Source organism: Odocoileus virginianus, chromosome 5 (genome assembly GCF_023699985.2).
Source record: "Odocoileus virginianus isolate 20LAN1187 ecotype Illinois chromosome 5, Ovbor_1.2, whole genome shotgun sequence".
Lineage (NCBI taxonomy): Eukaryota > Metazoa > Chordata > Mammalia > Artiodactyla > Cervidae > Odocoileus > Odocoileus virginianus.
Window position 1 is genome coordinate 61,052,023 of NC_069678.1, and position 22,975 is coordinate 61,074,997.

General features: G+C 38.8%; 1 protein-coding gene across 2 annotated transcripts in view; it reads right to left on the reverse strand.

Annotated features, from left to right (window-relative positions):
- The window catches only part of PDE4B (phosphodiesterase 4B), a 636,924-nt gene extending 620,335 nt beyond the window's left edge, over window positions 1-16,589 (reverse strand). Inside the window, exon 1 of one of the 2 annotated variants that reach the window (XM_020877728.2) lies at window positions 16,428-16,589. The gene's annotated coding sequence lies outside the window, so the exon portion shown is untranslated. Of the gene's footprint in view, window positions 1-15,786; window positions 15,874-16,427 lie in introns of those variants that run through there. The other variant, XM_020877731.2, reaches the window with a different exon arrangement.
- Between the last annotated feature and the right edge of the window lie 6,386 nt (window positions 16,590-22,975).

Consider the following 22,975-nt stretch of genomic DNA (forward strand, 5'->3'; position numbering starts at 1 on the left):
GATACAACCTAAAGGTATTTATTCACACAAAGCAATTCAAAAACTTCCCCAGTTACAAAAATAAATTAGGCGCAAACCTAAGACAGGAACCCTAGTCCTGGCTCAAAGTTAAGGGTTCTTATCATCACACAATGCAATTCATCCTTAATGGGGGTCAGCACATTAAAAGCATTATGGTTAAGTCAGAAATAAGGGAAAACTTCCCTTTCAAAAAAAAAAAATTGTGGGCCACAGGATGACAAAAACCTTTACAGAGATATTACAAAAAACTTTTTTGAAGATTTTTATGAGTCAAGCAGAGCCTCATTATTTTCCAGATAGAACCACTGAAAGTTCCATTCTAGGTTATAACCAGTGTTCACATTTTAATCCAAGTTATCCCATTTCTTTAACCATTTAAAAGACCCAAAGACCTTTTCAATCAGTTCAGTCACTCAGTCATGTCTGACTCTTTGCGACCCCATGAACTGCAGCACGCCAGGCCTCCCTGTCCATCACCAACTCCCGGAGTTCACTCAAACTCATGCCCATCGAGTCAGTGATGCCATCCAGCCATCTCATCCTCTGTCGTCCCCTTCTCCTTCTGCCCCCAATCCCTCCCAGCATCAGGGTCTTTTCCAATGAATCAACTCTTCGCATGAGGTGGCCAAAGTACTGGAGTTTCAGCTCCAGCATCAGTCCTTCCAATGGACACCCAGGACTGATCTCCTTTAGGATGGACTGGGTGGATCTCCTTGCAGTCCAAGGGACTCTCAAGAGTCTTCTCCAACACCACAGTTCAAAAGCATCAATTCTTCTGCGCTCAGCTTTCTTCACAGTCCAACTCTCACATCCATACATGACCACTGGAAAAACCATAGCCTTGACCAGATGGACCTTTGTTGACAAAGTAATGTCTCTGCTTTTTAATATGCTATCTAGGTAGGTCATAAGACCTTTTACAGCTAGACAAAAACCTATTACTATATTGCATTATTTAATAAATCCCTCTTTTTAAACTCTTTCTATACATTCTCTTCCCCTCACAATGAAGCTTACCTTTGATATTTCAATGCAAGGATGTAAGAGTGTGTTGCTATGCTGCTCTTCTTTGAAAAAACAGGCACTGAGGACCACACTCAGAATTCCTGGTTATGATACACACTTTTGGAAACGCTCACCCATTATCTTATTTACACATTACTGATACTATTAATAGAATTTATGTAACATCCTTGTTCAAAGGAAAAAATGCACTTCACATCCATTATTCCATTTATCTTTGTTCCATTCCTCTGAAGTGTGGTGAGAACAGTTGCCTCACCCTATTTTAATGGAAAAAACTTAACCAGAAAAGATCCATTATACTTGATGTGGATAAACAGCTTCTATGAAGAGTATCTACATCAATTGAAGAATAAACCCTCAATTACAGAATATCTCTGTCAATATCCTGAATGAGAACAGCAAAGTAGAAATACTGCAATTCTGCCAATTTTATTCATTTTAAAATAAATGCCTGTTCTTGGATATTATTCATATATGTCATTAAACCTTTTGGGACAACAAAATAGCCCTAAGTATATAAATGCAAATCTAAACAAAAAATAAAGAACAGTATTTCATGAATGAATAGAATTATATATATTCTGTATATGATATTGTAAGAATATATCTTACAGTATATAATAGTATAATTATATTATTACATATTTTCACTGATATCTCAGAATTGCATACTTATAGATGTCATTACAGAAGGAAATTATGACCTTTTCTGCCCACAATTAGCTTAATCCTAATGACTATTAATATATACTTTGAGTTTTACATGTCAGTCAGCCATTCTTGACACAAAGTGACAACTGATACAAAACTTCAAATGACTGAATCTTCTAGGACTGAATCTTTTAGGACTTTAAGGCAAGTAATAATTAATAACTATTTTTAAGCTGTAATGTTTTAAGAAATCACCAGGCTATACATTATTGACATAACACAATGAATATTATTTTTAAAGCTGAAAAATATTCTTCATATGCAATGACAGTGATGGTTGACTACCCAATATCCATTCTCCCCCTCTTTTTTAATAATAAAGGGATCCTGGCATTTGGGGAGGTACTGATTTTCCCAGGTTAAAATTTTTTTAAATTTTAAGTCTTTTATTTCTCAGACCTCCCTGCCATTAGAGATGGCCACTGACACAGTTCTGGTCAATAAGATATTAGTGGAAGTCTATCAAATGCATCTTCCTGGGTGCTATCATTTTCCTTATTAAAAAGACTATAGATTTTCCTGGTGGTCCAAGGGTTAAGACTCCATGCTCCCAATGTAGGGGCACAGTATCATCCCTAGTCAGGGAACTAAGATCTCACATGCTACAGGGTGGAATAAATAATTTAATAAAGGACTATCATCTGATGCATGCCTTATCTTTTTGTCCAGCCCCTCTTCCTGTCTATAGTACAGCAGCTATTCTGGAGGTTCACTAACTGTCTTTTCACCAAAAAAAGGAAAATTATATGCTAATGATGGTAGAGTTAAAAACAACGAGCCTCAATTCTTGATAACTTCAAGGATGGTGCAGTTGCTCCAGCTTTGTACTATCTCCCTCCAGATATCTCATGGCATACAAAAAATAAACTATGCGTGGTTGACAAGGGGGAAAGATGGAGGGGAGGGATGAATTGGGAGGTTGGGGTTGGCATATGCATACTACTATACGCAAAATAGATAATCAACAAGAATCTACTGTATAGCACGGGGAACTATACTTAATACTTTGTAATGACCTATGTGGCAAAAGAATCTGAAAAAGAATACACATATGAATATGCATAATTAAATCACTTTGCTGTACACTGAAAACTATCACAACATTGTGAATCAACTACACCCCAATACAAAATAAAACATTTTTTTTCATTTAAAACACAAATAAACTCCTACTTGTATTATTACATTTTACTTTTTACTCCTAAATGAATACAATCTTGATTAAATAACAAGTATATTTCAATTGAATTCTTTTCTCTCATCATATGATGTAAGGAAAAATTAATCCCCTACACGTAAGAAAGGCAAATTCAAATGAAAGGTGGACAGATTCTATGTCACACAAAAATTATTTTGCATCTTTTATATACACTTACTGTGAATGGCTATCCTTCTTTGACCTCTAAAGTCCAGCTTTAAAATATTTCTCAGTCATGTGAAAGTGTGAAGTCAGAAGAAAACAAACCTAGACTAAAAAGGGTAACCAACTCTGCTATACATTTTTGCCTATAAATCCAAATGAGGAAAAAAAATTTTAAGACTCATTGGTATTCTCCAGCTGTATCCTCATCTTACTGAAGATTATAGATAAGTAGGAGGTGTGACTCACAGAAATAGTTTCCTCACATAAATTTTACCCATTGAATAAAATCTGAAATATTCTCTGAGCAAGACAAAATAGAGACTCTTTGAGTCTTATGCTATTCCTCATGCTATCAACAATAAAGTAAAAATTTTACAAATTATCCAAAATTTTCACACCCAAACTTCCTCAGAATGAGAATATTTATACCATATACTAAATGTTGCAGGCCGAGATCAGGAATTACAAAGATCTAGAAACATTCATTTTATCCTTCAAAAAATGTAAGACCAAATTCATGACAATCAGCTTACATATTCAGTTGGGAATCTATTTGGCTGGGAGTGACAGGAAACCTAATAAATAGTGGAATAAATAGGAGTTGTTTTTTTTTTTTTTCTTCTCATGGAATAATAAAAGTGAAGGTAGGCAGTGCAGAGATGATAAATCTACTTTAAGATGTCATCAAAACTTCAAGCTACTTCTTCCTTTTTGCTTCATCATCCTAAGTGAGTGGTTTTATTCCTCATGCTAGCAAGATAGCTGCTCACCTCAAAGCAAAAAGGTTATAAGGGTCAAGGGCAAGAGCCTTCTCCTTGAGAAACTGCCTTTTCAAAACTGTACATGATCCCCAGACATCTCCATCTAATCATTGTAATGTGGGCCAATCCTAGCTTCATGGGAGACTGGAAAGTTTAATAATTTCCTTTTCAATGTGTATAACAGATAAAAGAGAAAGATGATGAATGGACACTTCATGAGCAACCTATAATATCATTACACATACAGACCAACCATATTTAGACCCATGCACATTAGTATCATCACTATTGTCATTTTCACCATCAGCATTAAAGTATTTGTTCTACAAATTGTGGTGTGTTATTCCCATATAGTTGAGTAGTCCTCATTCAACCATGACCTCTCTAATCATTTCAAATTTCAGACCAAATCAAGGTACAATAAGTTCAAACTAAAAAAATTATAGTTGAGCAGTCCTCATTCAACCATGACCTCGCTAATCATTTCAAATTTCAGACCAAATCAAGGTACAATAAGTTCAAACTAAAAAAATTATAGTTGAGCAGTCCTCATTCAACCATGACCTCTCTAATCATTGCAAATTTCAGACCAAATCAAGGTACTACAATAAGTTCAAATTAAAAAAATATTTGTTCCCTGGGGTGAATAACACGGTGGTCCCTCAGTTTGGGGAAGAGGGGTGAATTGGTTTCAGGACTCCCACAGATACCAAAATCATCTGTGAATGATCAAGTCCTTCATATATAACAGCATAGTACAGTGGCACTTCAGTATCCATAGACTCCACATCCATGTAGTAGGTCAGCTCTCATTCAACCACAGTTGGTTAAATCCATGGATGCAGAACCCACAGATACTGACTATACTTAATTGCACAGGCTTATCCAAAAATTCCCCTAATGCTGTATCAAATAATACTCCCTAAAGTTTCACTAGATTATAATGCTGAAAAGAATCTTAGAAATTATTATCATAGTTCAAAGTCTTAATTATGCCCTGAGGCTTACACAGGGATGTCATGTACCCAACTTAGCGACACAGCAGAACAGAAACTCAGGGCTTCTGATTCCCAGTTCTCACTTGTTTAGTTATTTAAAAAGCAACCCTGATAACAAAACTCCTTTAAAAGATGTACACAGATGTTGAGAACAAACATATGGATACCAAGGGGGAAGGTGGGGTAGGATGAATTAAGAGGTTGGGATTGACATATATACACACTGTTAAACGAATGACAACCGACTGTATAGCACAGGAACGCTGCTGAATGCTCAGTGGTAACCTAAATAGGGAGGAAATCCAAAAGAGGGGATGTATGTATATGTATAGCCAATTCACTTTGCTGTAACATAGAAACTAACACAGCAATGTAAAGCAACTATACGCCAATAAAAATTGTTTAAATAAATAAGTAAAAAAGATAAAAGCACGAGGGAAAAAAATCTGTTACTCTATTATCTGTTTTTCTACAACTCCCCCTTTTTCTGTATTAAGTTTTTCACCTAGTATATATCGTGGCACTTCAAGTCATTTCAGGGTTTTATTTCTCATCCACGGAGTTGCACCAGTTACAGAGAAGTATAGAGTAGCTTACTTTAAATATATATAGGTAGCTTCCTAGAAGTAATTATAACTATTCTAATACTGTTCTCACTTCCTTATCTCTGAATTTAGAGACATTCGTCATTCTATGCTCCTAAATTATTATGATGCATAATATAAGAAAACCATGGATGTCATTTTGTTCTTACTCTTAAAAGTCCCCAGTCAATACTTCAAATGCCACTCTATGCTCTCTTCTTTGAGCCCACAACATGTGATATGGGTAAAAGTAGGTTTAAATGACCACCAGAGCAGCCTTACTAGAGGAAGTGAAAATACCTCCAAGGGCAATGTTTCTCCATACAGTGAGAGTGAAAGAAGACAGAAGCAGAAAAAGAGTCTTTCCAAGGAATCATGAGATCTCTGTATGTGTGTGGTGGGGGGAGGTGGGAGCAGTATTGCAGGCTGAGTTGCCTGTTTTTATCTCCAACAGTCTGTTTTAACATCTGCTGGTCCTGTTATAGCCTTCTCACCTCCTGACTCTCTAGAACCTTCAGGAAGAAAAATTCCTCAGCACAAGAATGCACTGTGCCACAAGCCTTTAAAGGGGAGCCTGTCTACAATCTGAGGCATTCAAGTCAGCTGTCCCAGGAAAGACCATCCACCGATATCACTCAGTACAAACAACACAAAAATAGAATCTAGGCATCTTCCTTAGGACTTCATAAACCTCCAAGATTATATGCAAACTTTGGGTTTATGTTAATTTTGCTAGATAATTGGTCCATATGTTCATCTGATTTTCAAACATACTTATTTTTTAAAGATATCATCATGCCATCCCAACTTATGAAAGTATTATTTTCTCTTTAGAAAAAGGTACTGAAAAACCATGCCTCAATAGAAAATTTTGTCTTCTCAAAATAAAGTGCTTCTGGTTTCTTAAAGAAAATATAAAATTAAGAAACACTAAGAACTTATAATAAACAAGCCTTGCCATTATTGAATTAAAGGAACTTAAGCTCCCTATAGCCTTTCAAGGTATCAGTTTTCTTAACTATAGAACAATAGGATCGAAATAGGTGATCTCTAAGCTCCCTTTCAGTTTAGAAAGGTTGTAATTCTATGAGAGCACTGTCGTATAAACCAGGACAGTCAAAAACAGAATCCTGTTATCTTTTCCTTAATCTGCACAAAATATCATTTTTGTGCAAGTTGCTCATGCAAATAACATCATTTATTTTCTCTACTGTTTAAAGTCCATCTAATATAGGATCTTTTTAGCATTGCCTAGAGATGGCAACAGATAATAAGTACTGATATTTTTCAAATGCTTTCAGACAACTTAGAGAAAAAGATTCAGCATAGAAAATACTTCATACATAGATTTTTGCTTAGATTTCACTGGCAGGATGTGACATAACATTTAACTATCCAATTACAGCAATAAATTAAATTAAAATTAAACAAAATATAAAATATGTGCTGATTTTTTAAACTGTGGTTAAACTGAAACAAAATGCAAATTACTGGAAAACACAATTCAAACCAGTATTTTCAACTATATTAACAGATAACATGGCTGAGGAGTTAGAGTGCTTTTAAAAAGCATATGCTTCTGAAGCAGGCAAGATGGAGCACACATCCCTCCTCTTCACTTAATGTAACTATGAATGTTGAAAATAAGGAAACAGGCAAACAGAGGAGTACTCAGAACACTGAAAAGGAGGTGGATTAGTTAGTGGCCCTGGACTAGAGGAACAACAGAGCAGAAGGTGTCTTATGACTCCCCACCCAACAGCAGGTCATGTGGGCCCTGAGTCTCCAGCCCACCCCCGCAGCTCCACAATCTAGCAGTAGGTGATATAGGTAGGCTTACATTCTTCCCTCACATCTAACTGGGGTCCAGCCAACAACACCAGATGGCCTCACCACACTGGCAGGGGGAATCCTGCCACAACCAGCTCCAGGCCCAGCAGTGCTCCTTATCCCTGAAGGCTGAAAAGTCCCTTCCCTCACCTACAAGCATCAGCAGGACTGGCCTGGGCAGATCCCTTCTGCCCCTTCCAGGGGCATCAGCAGGGCTCACTGAGAGCTCCAGAAACACCAGACAAAGTCAGGCAACCTGAAGTAGCACCACAAAGCCTCCACAAATTAAACTGTCATTGGAACTACAGCCCACAAAAGTAATTCAGGACTTGTGTCCTAAATCTAAACAGGGTGACTGTCTGCTAAAGTATAAGAGTTCAACAGGACCCAGAACCTCTTGATATTGTAGCCAAAATACCAAGGATACAATCACAACTCAAATGAAAAAAAAAATAGACTAAAACCAACACCAAAATGAATCATATGTTAGAATTCTTTAGTGAGAATATTAGAGCATCCATTATAAAAGTGCTTCAACAAGCAAATTCTCTGGAAAAAAAAAGAAAGGAAAATTTCAACAAAGACACATAAGTGCTAGAAAGAACCAAATGGCAATTACAGAGCTAAAAAATACAAGAAACAAAATAAAACACCCATTGGGTGGGCTCAGTGGTGGAGATGATAAGAGGGTAGAATCAGTGCATTTGAGACTAGATCAATATAATTTATCCAAACTGAACAACAGAGAGAAACTTAGGACTCCCTCCAAAAAAAAAAAAAAGAAGATGACAAAGAGAGCCTCAGGGTTCTGTGGGACAGTAACAAATGATCCAACATTCATATCATCACATCCCAGGAGGACAGGAGAAACACAGCAGAGTTGAAGTGTACTTGAAGAAATAATGCTAGGAAAAACTTGGTACAAGACACAAACCTATGGATATAAGACCAAATCTCAAATGGAATAAACCCAAAGAAATCCACACCAAGACACATCACCACTAAGCTTCTAAAAAACTAAAGACAAGGAAAGTATCTTAAAACAAGCTTCAGGGAAATGGCACATTGCCTTTAGCAGACCATCAACTCAAATGACAACAATTTTCTCATCACAAACCATGGAAGCCTGAAGGAAGTAGCATATTTTTCAAGTGCTGAAAGAAAAGAACTGTCAACCACAAATTCTTTCCCAATATGAAATGCTTAATTTATATTCAGTAAGTGAAGTAAAAAAACTATAACACTGTCCTACGTTCAAAACAACAGCACTTATAAAAGAAGGAACAGGAAAGAGATCCAAACAAAAATAGTAATAGCCAGAGCAACCATTGAGAAAAGTATACAGAGATGCACTCACAAACACTAAAAACAAATCAAAATGAAATCTTATAAAATGTTCGAGTAACTCACAGGAAGGTGAGAAAAAGAGGAACAAAGGAATAAGAAACTGAGAAAACTAACAGAAAACATAATATTAAATAAAATGTTAGACAAACATAATGCAGAGAAATTGGATCATTCATACATTGCTGGTGGGCATGTAAAGAGACAGCTTCTTTGGAAAACAATTTCTTATAAAACTAAATGTGTAACTACATAGGACCCAACAGTCACACCCTGGGCATTGTTGATCCCAGAGAGGTGAAAATTTACACCTACACACACACCTCCACATACACGTACATACCAGATTTAATCATAATGCTGAAAACTGGAAACAACTCAAATGTCCTTCTATGCCTAAACAAGCTGTGGTATGCCCACACAACAAAATACCACTCAGCAATAAAAAAGGAATAAACCATTGACATGTACAAAATCTTGAAATATCTGGGGATTATGGTGGTGAATGGAGAACAAAAACAACCTCAAAATTTATATAATCTATGGTCCCATTTATATAACAGTTTGGAAATGACAAATCTGTAGAGATAAAGAGCAGATTGGTGATTCTCAGAGGTTAGGAATGGAGCCGTGAGTGCAAGGGAGGAGGGTGCAGTTATTAAAAGGGCAGCAAAAAAAACTCCTTGTGGTGTTGGAACTATTCTATATCTTGACTGTGGTGGTGAATACACAAACCTACCCATGTGCTAAAATTACACAGAACTAAATGCATGAGGGGGCTTCCCTGGTAGTTCAGCTGGTAAAGAATCCACCTGCAATGCAGGAGACCCTGGTTCAATTCCTGGGTCAGGAAGATCCCCTGGAGTAGGGATAGGTTACCCATTCCAGTATTCTTGGGCTTCCCTGTAGCTCACATGGTAAAGAATCTGCCTGTAATGCAAGAGACCTGGGTTCGATTCCTGGGTTGGGAAGATCGCCTGGAGGAGGGCATGGCAACCCACTCTAGTATTCTTGCCTAGAGAATCCCTATGACCAGAGGAGCCTGGTGGGTTACAGTCCATTGGGTCACAAAGAGTCGGACACAACTGAGTGACTAAACACAGCACAGCAAATGCATGAGATGGCTGGATGGCATCACTGATGCAATGGATATGAACTTGGGAAACTCTGGGAGACGGTGAGGGGCAGAGAAGCCATGCTGCAGTCCAAGGGGCACAAAGAGTCAGACGTAACTAGATGACAAAAAAAAAAAACTGATACACAAACAAGCATAAAACTGCTAAATCTGAATAAAAGCTATAGATTCTGTCAATGTCAGGTTCCTGGTTATAATATTGTATTATAGTTATCCAGGATATTACTCTTGGGGAACACGGAATGAAGAGTACACAGGATCTCTCTGTACTATTTCTCAAACTGCATGTACATCTATAATTATCTCAAAATAAAAATCTAATAAAAATATTGGGTGAATTTGTAGGGAAGCTAGTTTTCACATAGTCTGATACTTTGAGACTATAATATATACAGAGTATATATTAATTTCAAAGAAAAAAAGGAATAATTTTGTAGGTACCATCTTTCAAGTGATCTTAGTCACATGTAACGGGACAAACAGACTCTCCTGCTGTGACGCAACAGGAAGTACACATCACAGATGTAGGAGTATTCTTGCTAAAAATGTTTACCCTGAACCCAATTGAATGAGTAAGCCATTAGACAAATCCATACTCAGAGACACTCTATAAGACAATTTCCCTGGACTCAACACAAATGTTAATGTCACCAAAATAAGTGGACTAGCATAATTAAGCTTTTTAAAATAATTTGAGGATATTGTGGGGGGAAAAAAGAAAGTAACTGAAAAGGGTTGATTCTCACAGTGTATATAGTCACAGAAAGACATCTTATGCCACTAGCGTGGCAGACTGACTTCATATGAACCAAACTCCTTTCTGCTATAAACACATATATACTTAGATTTTTTAAAGACCAGGAAAATTAAATAGGTTAAATAGTTAAGTTTGAAGAGAAAAAGGTAATCTGTAGCTGTTAGTAAGAAAGGAAACAGATACAGGACCAGCAGGCACATAAACTGGTAATACAGCAACCCAAAGTGATACAGAACTTAGACGCAGGCATGAATGCCTACAGGCTGGAGATGTCACCTGTGTTCAGGGACAATAAATTTTATTTGGGGCCCATGGAAAGAAGGAACGGAGATCTCTGCCTAAAGAACCCTGAGACAGTTAACCTTTCAGTTTAATAAGAAATAGAAGTTTGTTCTGGAAGCAGCAAGAAAGTTTGTCTCTTCCTGGGGCTCTGCATGTACTCAGTCTCTCAGTTCTGTCTGACTTTTTGCAACACCATGGGCTATAGTACACCATGCTCCTCTGTCCATGGGATTTTCCAGGCAAGAATACTGGAGTGGGTTGCTATTTCCTACTCCAGGGGATCTTCCTGACCCATGGATCAGACCCACCTCTTGCATCTCCTGCATTGCCAGGTGGGTTCTTTACCATTAAGTGTCACCTGGGGCTCTGCACAAAAGGGGGGAAAAAGGATTCTTTGAATTAACCACCTCCCCCACAAACAGTTTGAATTTATATCACCTGCATGATATAGGAATCTCAAGCAAGGAAATTAATGTAAAAGCTGATTCTACAAATGTTAACTAGACATAACATGGTGATCATTTCACAGTATACACAAATATCAAATCATTATGTTGTACACCTGAAACTAATAAAATGTCAATTATATTACATGTCAATTATAACTTAATATATTTTTTTAATCTTATTGAGCCCAGACCAGCAAATTTCCCAGGCTAATCTACAGAAACAAACACAGAACCACTCTACAGGGAAACTTTCAAAAACTAGGAAAAATATGGCTAAAATATGGCTACTGGAGGGAAAAACCAAAAGCAGAAACCCAGCTGAAAATGAGTTCATAATCCAAATAACAAACCTCATGAGGAAAGGATCCCCCTTTAAGTGGATGTATAGTTCTAGAAGAACCAGCAAACCCAACTGGGATAACTAACTCCCAGAAGAATTTCAAGTAAGAAAACAACCTGAGACTTATTATAAAATAAGTACACAATAATTATTAAAAAGACAAAATATGGATAGAGTTCATAATAAAATGACAGAAAACTTCAGGAAAAAAACAGAAACATATGAAAAGGCATCAAAGAGCACTTCTAGAAATAAAAAAATAAGTCATAGCTCAATGGAAATTAAAACAATAAATATCAAGGAATAATAGTTATGAATAATTACCCAAATGCTTTTTTTAAAAAAAATTCCTAATTGAAAATAACACAGAGGTAATAGACATGAGAGATAAAACAAGAAGGTCCAACATATACATAAGAATTCTAGTGGAAAGAATAGGGAAAAAAAAAGGTAAGATAATATATGATGAAATACACTGTGGATTTTTAATTCAAGAAACACAAGAGTCATCTGACTAAAGGTAAGAAATTCCAAGAAGAAACAGTAAATAAACCCACACCTGTGCACACCATAGTAAAACTGCAGAACACCAAAGACAGAGTAATCTTTTTTTTTAATTAAAGTACAGTTGATTTACAATGTTGTGTCAGTTTCAGATGCACAGCAAAGTGATTCAGTTATATTTATATATACTTTTTCATATTCCTTCCCATTATACATTATCACAAGATGTTAAATATAATTCCCTGTGATATACAGTATGTCCTTGTCACTTATCTATTTTACATACAGTAGTGTGTATCTGTTAATCTCAAAATTCTAATTTATAGAGTAATCTTAAAGCAATGAAGAAACTTCTAATGATCAACAAGAGAGACAGTATCTCCAAAATGATGAAAAAAATAATTGTCAACATAGAATTCTGCTCTAGTATTCAAGTGTTAAGTTCAAATACAGTTTCAAACAAACAACAATAAAAAGATGAAGAGAGTTTTATCATCTACATATGCTTACCAAATAGATACACACTTCTATAAGGAGGAATTTGAATCCAGAAGGAAGAAGGATGCAAGAAGCAACAGTGAACACAGAAAATGTGGGTAAATTAAAATAAGCATTGACCTTAAAAATTTTTTTAAGAAAAATTATATAAAAATGACACAGTGGCTGCAAAAAATATGGCACAACTATATCAGTAAACAATATTATGAAATATGGCATATGATTGAAATTATAACATTATAAGACTCTCTTATTACCCAAGAAGACAGTAGATATTTTGATTAAAACATGAATGTTAAAAACATAAAAATACCTACTACCGAAAGTATAGAAATGTATATAGTACTCAAATCAGTGGACTGAAAAGAGACTAAAGAAACTATAAATCCGCTAACAGGAAAGAATGATAAAACAAGGAGGGACAGAAGAGGAACAGGCCCACAGAAATGTCCTCCAATGAGAAGTGATGCTATATTTTAAAAGATAAAAGATTAAAACTGGCAAAATGAATATGCAGGGAGGAAGTGTTGCTACAGGATGGCTTCCCAGGGCAGCTGACTTCAAGATGAAGTTGAGCTTGCAATTTTATTAAGGACTGCCTTGCTATGAACATCTGAGAACAGAGAAGGAAGCAGAATGAGCTGAGAGATTTGGTGCTGCAAAGCAAGTCCCACGAGTGGTTCCAGAGCCCGAATGATCCTTCAGGCTGACTGGGGGTTGGGTTGATATGGTCAGGCCTCTCTACTCCCACGTGGATCAGTCACTGGATGTGACCTGCCCTGGAAAGTGGTGCCACCCTGGACCCAAATGGGCAATCCTCAAAGAGACTGACCTTTGAAGACCATCTGCTGGTAGCATTCCCAGAGCTGGGGCAACATGCTCTTCCTTGAAGGGGGACTTGGCACATCATAGTGTCTGCCATGTTACCGCAAGGTGACTGCAAAAAAACAATGCTCAAGGAAACGCATGGGTCCTGTGATCAACATCCCCACACCTTCTCCAAAATCCGCTGCTAGAATTTTCTTAGAAAGAGCAATGAAGTTTTACGCCATAATAATAAAAGATAATCCAAATTACTAAACCCCCAAATCTTTCTAACTCTAGACTATATCATATACTTCTTGCTTCCAAATTAAAGTAAATCAAATAAGATATCAAGAGCAACCTGGGACTCTTTATTCCTTCACAATGTTAAAGCTTCAGTTTGTAACCCAAAATGAAAATATCATTTCTGTGTCTAATATTTTGATCAAACACAAACCCTTACTTGGGTTATAGTATTATTAGTAGCAGTACTATATTATTAGCACTATAATATTAGTACTAATATTATTATACTACTATTACCAAATATCTGTCTCTGTACAGGCAAAAGACTCCAAGGTCAGAAAACTAAATATGATTGATATCTTATACCTCATATCAAAACCAGGTCTAGTCATAAGAAACAAGCATGCACGTGGCTACCCTCTAGAGAAATTCAATATAACTTATCTTTGTAAAATATGTCATCAGAAATATAAAAGGAAAATGGGCTAAGAAGAAAAACATGAGTAGACATATTGCAAACTTGATTACCTCACAATTGTAATGAGAAATATAGAGAGATGATAGATATACAGATAGATAGCCTCAATGCATCAATCATACCTTCTCAAAAATGCCAGTCTAACAACTTTACTTATTTTGTGTAACTGGGATTCTGTTGTTGAAAAATAACAGAAACAGCCAAATATGCCAAATCCAACTAATGGTTTGAAGAGCTGAATACACTATTGTGATGCTAAAGACACATGTTGACATTAAGAGGATTCCTCTCTTGGGAGATCATAAGATAAATGATGTACCCTTAGAGGGAAGTACAGCTGAATTTCCTTTCACCCAAAGTGAAATCATTTACCTTACAAACTTTATGTCAAATTCATACATAGATAACTTCCAGACCCCTCCCTACACCTCAGGTCTAGCTAAAAACATTTTGAAGTCCTCAGATTGTTTTTATTTTCATGAATATTATTTGCATAACAATCAGCTTTTAGTAAAAGGAAGATGGGGAGGGTGGATGGTCCACTAAAAAAAACAGCATCTGTACTTCAAAAATAATGCAATATGCCTTTTATTCTTACACTGTAGCTCAGAGCTTTCAAGTAACCAGAAACCCCTGAATTTAAAAAGATGAATTTGATTCAAAGAACAGTTGTATCTCAAACAGATTAAAGACATAAAATGCACAGACTTATCATTTCTGTTTAGTAACATGATATACATGTGATATAAACTTAATGTAAATGTAATGTAACTTTAGGCAAGAGTCCCAAAGTATTTCTTTACATCTAACCCAGGCATGTGTGTATATTACATATTATACTATATGTAATTTAGTATATGCTATTTATATACACATATTCGCCTTTAAAACGCGCCACACTATTTAAGAGCTATTCCTCTATGCTCTCTTCTTTATACTTGGTTTAAAGCTATTGACTACAGCAGGTTCAGATTATTTTGAAAGACAGCACTTGGAAGGGGCGGGGGTGGTCTGTGAAAAAGAGAAAGAAGGAAGCAAAACAGGAAGATGTAAAGGAGGGAAGGCAGGAAGGAAGAGGGGGGAACCCTACAGGCACATAAACACACACACACTCACAGGATAGAAACGGCCAGGCCCTAAGCACAATCCAACACCCCACCCCAAACAGGAGCTTCCTAAAAGTTCCGAGCGGAGCTTTCGTGAAGCCGTGGCCTGACTGCACCCACTTGGTGCCCCAACCACCAGGCAGGCAGGACCATCCTGAGGCCGCAGCCCTGGAAACTCTCGGGTACTTCAAGCTCCCCCCGTGCCCGCTGTCAATCACGGGGCACCGCGCGCCAATTCATCGCCCACTTCTGAGCGAATCTTTCTGACTCTCTCCATCCTCCCTTGGCTCTCTCCTTCCCGGGGACTTGCCAAGCAGTCTAGGGCCGGAGGCAGAGGCAGAGAAGGAGCGAGCGAAGAGTAAGGGCCGGTTGGCGGATTTCCTACCAGCGGTAGGAACGTAACGGTCAAGGAGACCATCCTCGCGCCGCCCCGTTTTCCCCGCGCTCCCTATCAACCCCACGGTACCCACACTCTCCATTTCAGCTTCCCTGTGTGACGAAGTAAGAGAAGGAGGGGAATAAACCCGCAGCCTCCGCGGCAGCCCTTACCTCAGGCTACCCTGACGGAAGCTGCCCTCGTCCTGCCCGGGGCGCTCGGGTGCACCGCCGCAGCCGCCGCGCTCTGGACTCCCGGGCTCCGGCCGCGCAGCTCCGCCGGGCGCAGCTCTTCCGTGCGAGGCAAAGCGTGCCTCCGGCGCTGCCCTGCACGGGGCGCGAGAGGCGGCGAGGAGACGCTGGGGAGACGCTGGCTCGCCGCTCGCGTGCCGCCCGGCCGGCCACTGGGAGACCGCATTCGCTGAAGCGGGGCTGGCGGCCGGGGAGAGGGGCGCACGAGCCGGGGGCGGCTGCGGAGCGCGCGCGGACCGGCTGGCGTGGAGGACCCCGCCGGGGTGGCACGGGCGGCCGCGATGCGCCCAGGAGCTCTTCTCTCCTCCTCTGGCCCCCTAAATCCCCCCTCTGCCCCCCACCCCCCACTGCCCCCTCCTCCGAAGAGACAGCCGCCGGCGGCACTTGGGTCTGCCGCGCTGCGCTCTTCAGCCCGGCGCGGGGAATAACAATTGGATCGTATTGCACGGACTGTGTTCTAGTGTGGTAGCTTCTAACTGCTGAGGCCACCACCTGTCACACGGTCCCCAGCGGGCTGGCCTCTCCCGGATTCCCCACCCCGCTTGTTTTCCTTCTCCACCTACCTCGCCGACCGCCCGCAGTACTCCGCCGGCACGAGACCAAGGGAGTTTTGCAAAATAACCCTCACTCTTAGCCAGGAGCTCACGGCATCTCCCTTCCCAGCCGGGCTGAAGGATCACGAACAGTCCCTGCGTGCCTAGCCAAAGCCGGATGCCGAAAATCCTGGTTTGAACCCCACACTCGCCGCCCCCCCCCCCCCGCCCCCATTCATAATCCCAGCGGCCGTCTGCCACTACGCGCCCTCCCCCAACCGCCCGCGCTCGCTGCGATTCGCCGTCCCTGGAACGTGTCAGTCGCCCGCTCTACATCTGCCACGAATACAGTACTAGAAGCTCCACAGCCTAAGGTTACACAAAGGGGGATGCGGAGGGAGAGCCCTCAGAGCTTGGGGTAGCGGGAGGCGAGGAAGTGAGTGGGGCAATTGCGTGGACTGAGCCCGTGTGACCGTGAGAGCCCACTGCCCGGCTGCTGCACAAAGGAGCTCTAGGAGTGGATCCGCGCAGTGCCGTTGAGGCAACCGGTCGGATCACCACCGCGGAGGTGGCCCATCGAGATGCCCTGGGAGGGGGTCGCGCAATTTGAGGTTTTCTATGATTGAGCAACAGGCACCTTTAAGGTGGGAGCCTGATTGTCCCACCTTAAAAGAACGTAGCTGGGTGAAGGCCTGCCAGCTGTGGGGGTCTTAGGAGGGAAAGAGAGAGAGAGGTGGGGGAGGACAGTCTTCTTTTTCCCGTTGTCCTACCCTTGCATTCACAGAAGGGAGAAGAAAGCTGGCAAGGAAAAGAAAGATTAAGGATGCAGTAACTTTGCCTGTTGAACCACTACAATTAGCTAGAGACCAGAAAGACTAATGGATAAAATTGGCCTATTTATCAGTTTATTCCAATAAACATTAGGGTACGCCCATTTTGCACTAAGCAAAATATACTGCACCAGATGCTGGGGTCCAGAGATTATTAGGATAGAGTTCCTGCACCGAAGGAGCCCACAGCCTAGTGGGAGAAGCAAATATGAAAGCCCAGAATGGACCAGTATTACACAACAGAAGCACACACAAATTACATTAATGGAAAGAGTTTTTTCTAGTTGGAAGGGAAATGGGTTTAGGGAATTAGATCCCTTTTGAACTGTGCACTAAGGGGCAAATAGGGGCATCCCGAAGAAGTAGCAATATAACCTTTTATTATTCATCCATTAACCCAAACCAGCTTTACATACCCATTCATTCAAAGTCGTACTTGAGAAACTTTTCAATGTAGATACGTAATGAATTCCTGCTCTATACTGTTTCCCCTTTACAGTTTTGGAGCAAACATTTTCAAACACTAGCCCTTGCAGTGTAGAACACCCAGTCGTCCCCACTTGAGATGCTGTCTTCTTGGACCTGTTGCTTTTAATCCTATATCGTCTACCTATCTACTAGCTTGAAATTGAGCCCAAAGCCAAAATTAATATGATGGAAGCAATGAGCATTTGGAGGGAAGCCAATAAATCCTGCAATGCTGTCTTAGTTCTGACACGGTCTCTGTAAAATGATGACAGTATAATCTTTTTCCTGAACTCAGTGACAATTAATTAGTCAGACTTATTAAATATAAAGAGACTGTTGCCCGAATAGTGTGGGATGGGAAACTAAATTGTGATTCAATCTAGGAAGAAAAGAACCAGTTTGAGTGACAGGTTCCCCCTCTCTGAATGTTAGAACCTTGAAAAATATTAACAATTACTAAAGCACACAAGGTTATTATATCACCTTCAGAAACATATGTCCAAAGGGTTATTGTTGCAAAAAAAAGAACTAAATGGACTCTAGTATGAAGATGATGTCATCTATTTAAACGTCTTTCCCACTTCTCCTTAGAAATTATATAAACTAACAACAAGAATGGGAAAAAATGTTAAATGCCATTTTCAGCAAACATATAGATTTTACTCACAAACTCCAAAGTACTTGTAAAGATTGCTAAAAGCCAGCTGAGTTTGAGCAGAAGTCACATGGAAAAGGCCCAAGGAGAGTCAGAGGAAACCAGTAGTAGGAATATCAGAAAACATCAGAAAAGGTGTATTTCCTGGGAGTTTGGGTGGGGCGTTAGGGGGAGGTTAGTTAGCATAAAATACAAAAGCAGTTGTCACTCAAGAACCAGAGCAAAACCTTACTATGTAAGGCAGAAAAGGCATACATGGAGGGGATAAAAGGCATAGAGGATTTCCAGGGAACCCTGTAGCAGGTCTCAGGGTCAGCAAAACTATAATCCTTAAAGATAAGGTAATTACTGTGAGATGTAGAAGCCTTGTTCCTTTGTTTGCAAAAACTGGGGAGCACAGAACTGTTAGCAAAAGGTCTCCTAAGCCAAACTTACTTCAGATAGTCAAAGACAGTATGCTTACAGAAGACCTATAATTACTGGAAGCTGTCTGTTGGGTTTTTTTTTTTTCAAACTTACTTATTTTTAATTGAAGGAAAATTGCTTCACAATATTGTGTTGGCCTCTGCCATCCTTCAACATGAGCTAGTCATAGGTATACATGTGTCCCCCCGCCCCTTTAACCTTCCTCCCACCGCCCACCCCTTCCCACTCCTCTAGGTTGTTACGGAGCCTGGGTTTGAGGTCCCTGAGTTATACACCAAGTTCCCATTGGTTATCTGTTTTACACGTGGTAGTGTATATGCTTCCATGTTACTTTCTGCCTTTGTCCCACCCTCTCTTTCCTCACCCCTCACCCCCTCTGTGTCCATAAGTCTATTCTCTATGTCTGCATGTCCCATCTCCACTGTTGCCCTGTAAATAGGTTCATCAGTACCATCTTTCTAGATTCCATATATATGCATTAATATACAATATTTGTTCTTTTTCTGACTTACTTCACTCTGTATAATAGGCTCTTGGTTCATTCACCTGATTAGCACTGACTCAAATGTGTTCCTTTTTACGGCTGAGTAATGATCCATCAGACACACACACACACACACACACACACAAGAAAGGCTTGGACACCTGGAGCCTCTTTCCAGAAAGCTAGCTCAGGCTTTTCCACGTGGAGGTGGAAGAGTTCCCAGCAGCAAGAGATAAGGCAGGCCCCAGTGTTCACACCCTTTCAGAATTCTGCACGTCATGTTTGCTAATGTCTCATTGGCTAAAGCAAGTTATATAGCTAAGACTAGAGTCAACATGGGAGCGCATGGATATGGAATGGTGTTATTGTTGGAAGTCTTTAATATAACAATCTACCACAGAAAGCAAGAACTTTTTGATTGAGAGAATAGGAAAGCTACCTTGAATTCTCCATGTCAGAAACTTTCTACAAGGACTGACCAGAAAAATATGATTCATTCAGTAGTGAGAAATGATAAAGAAGAAATTGACACAAAAAGGATACAAAGATAATAATTTAAAAAGAAGCATCAAAACTTACCAAGAGGTGAGGGAAAAAGTTGCCAAAAAGCCAATGAAAATTGAAAAAAAAAAAAAAAAAACCACAATAGATCATAATTTAAATAGTGTTTACTATTGCCAGGCAATATTCTAACCACTTTATAGATATGAACTCAACAGAATCTCAAAAACCAAACCCTATGAATTAGACATCATTGTTATTCCTATTATTAATATATATATGAAAGGAACTAAAGTACACAAAATTAAATAATTTGCTTAATCACAGAGTAGAAGCCAGTATTGAAATTCGCTCATTCTTTCTCCACTATCTGTACTCTTATTTAAGTTATAGCTTGTAACTCTTAAGTTATATTGCCTCCCTTAATGAAATATATTTACTATTATGTTAAAAAAAGCAACATGATCTATTGTGGATGATAACAAAACATAAATGAAGAAACACGGAAGAGAGATGAGACTTGAAATGAGTTGATATAAATTAGGTATGAAGAAGAAAAGAAAAACAAACTGTCATAAAAATGAATACAGCACAAATTGGAAGAAACACAGAAAGAAATTAGCACTGTGGATAATTAAGAAACAGGGAAGACAGATATGAGAGAATGGCCAAAATTAAATGAAAATAATGAGATATATATTTCTAAAGTATTTCATAAAAATGACAGTGATTGAAGAAATATAATGCAGAGCCAACATACCTATAAAGTGTCTCTAAAGAAGAAAACCTTAGCAATGGCACAGAGAAAACATTTTCAAGCAAAATTAGGAAACAATTTTCATGAAATTTTAAAAAAAGACTTGAATCTACATGTTGAAAGTACACAACATGCAATAAAGAAATTTGGTTTATGATAGTGAAGGCAAGACAGATTATTCCTTAGAATTTAATTTCTCTCCCTGGGAAGAACTTAAAATAAAATTTTCTCTTAGAGGGTGCAAAAATGAAAAAAATTATGGGGCCCCATTATAGTAGATTAGAATAATCATTAGGATTATATTAGCGTTCTTTTTTTCTATGTCTTACCCCTTTATTATTTCTAATTTTTATATTTGTATCTTTTTTCTTACTTTTTAAATGGAAGTGTAATTGATTATCAACATTATATTAATTTCAGGTTTACAACACAGTGATTCAGTACACTTACAGATTATGCTCTAAAATTATTGTAAAATAATGGCTGCATATTCCTGTACTGTACAATGTAGCCTTGTTGCTTATCTATTTTATACATAGTAGCTTACATCTTTTTTCTTGATTAACAATATTTTTAGATATCTTATTTTTACAATAAAAAACCCAACTTCTGGAATTATGTATTAATTCAGATCATTTCCTGTTCCTAAGTCCTTTATTTCTTTTTCTAAAGAACTTAGTTCTTTTCTTCTGTTTTGCTTCCTTTTATTTAATAGTATTCTTTTTATATTTTTGAGTTGGTGCTTACTTAGTTAATTAAGTTAATGCTGTGTCACAGAATTCTGAGAAGTAGTGTTTTAGCATTATTTCATAAAAATCCTTCAATTTTTGTTCAGAAGTATTAAGAGAATTTTTTGCTTATAATTTCCAGTTGGAGAGGCTTTTTTCTGATTTTTCTATTGATTTCTAGTTTCATTGTATTGTGATCATAGAATGGTGTCCATAATTCTTTATTTTCAGATTTTATTGAAACTTTTTTTGTGGCTTCATCCATGGCCATTTTTCATAAATTAAGGCTATAAAACCATCACAATGTAGGAAATATAAGAGTATCTGGAAAACCCAATCAAATGAGTTGAAAACTATTTCAAATAATACACAGTATATCAATATAAATCAAAGTAGTCTTTACATATACAAATCACAACCAGTGTTCAAGATGGTTTTAGAAAAGGCAGAGGAACCAGAGATAAAATTGCCAACATACACTGGATCATCAAAAGAGGAAGAGAGTTTCAGAAAAGCATCTACTTCTGCTTTATTGACTACGCCAAAGCCATCGACTATGTGGATCACCACAAACTGTGGAAAATTCTGAAAGAGATGGGAATACCAGACCACCTGACCTGCCTCTTGAGAAATCTGTATGCAGGTCAAGAAGCAACAGTTAGAAGCTGACATGGAACAGACTGGTTCCAAATAGGAAAAGGAGTACGTCAAGGCTGTATATTGTCACCCTGCTTATTTAACTTACATGCAGAGTACATCATGAGAAACATTGGGTTGGAGGAAGCACAAGCTGGAATCAAGATTGCCGGGAGAAATATCAATAACCTCAGATATGCAGATGACACCACCCTTATGGAAGAAAGTGAAGAAGAACTAAAGAGCCTCTTGATGAAAGTGAAAGAGGAGAGTGAAAAAGTTGGCTTAAAGCTCAACATTCAGAAAACTAAGATCATGGCATCTGGTCCCATCACTTCATGGCAAATAGATTGGGAAACAGTGGAAACAGTGGCTAAGTTTATTTGGGGGGGCTCCAAAATCACTGCAGATGGTGATTTCAGCCATGAAATTAAAAGACGCTTACTCCTTGGAAGAAAAGCTATGACCAACCTAGACAGCATATTAAAAAGCAGAGACATTACTTTGCCAACAAAGGTTCGTCTAGTCAAGACTATGGTTTTTCCAGTAGTCATGCATGGATGTGAGAGTCGGACTATAAAGAAAGCTGAGCACCAAAGAATTGATGCTTTTGAACTGTGGTGTTGGAGAAGACTCTTGAGAGTCCCTTGGACTGCAAGGAGATCCAACCAGACCATCCTAAAGGAGATCAGTCCTGAGTGTTCACTGGAAGGACTGATGTTGAAGCTGAAACTCTAATACTCTGGCCACCTGATGCGGAGAGCTGACTCATTGGAAAAGACCCTGATGCTGGGAAAGATTGAAGGTGAAGGAGAAGGGGATGACAGAGGATGAGATGGTCGGATGGCATCACTGACTCAATGGAGATGAATTTGTGCAGACTCCTGGAGTTCGTGATGACCAGGAGGCCTGGCGTGCTGCGGTCCATGGGGTTGTGAAGAGTCGGACATGACTGAGCAACTGAACTGAACTGAGATAAAATAGTGAATAAAATATCTCATTTATATTAGCAACAAAAATGCTGAAAAATTGAAAAATATTAGGCAGGAAATATATAAGATCTATAGACAGAAAACTTTGGTAGACTGCTGAA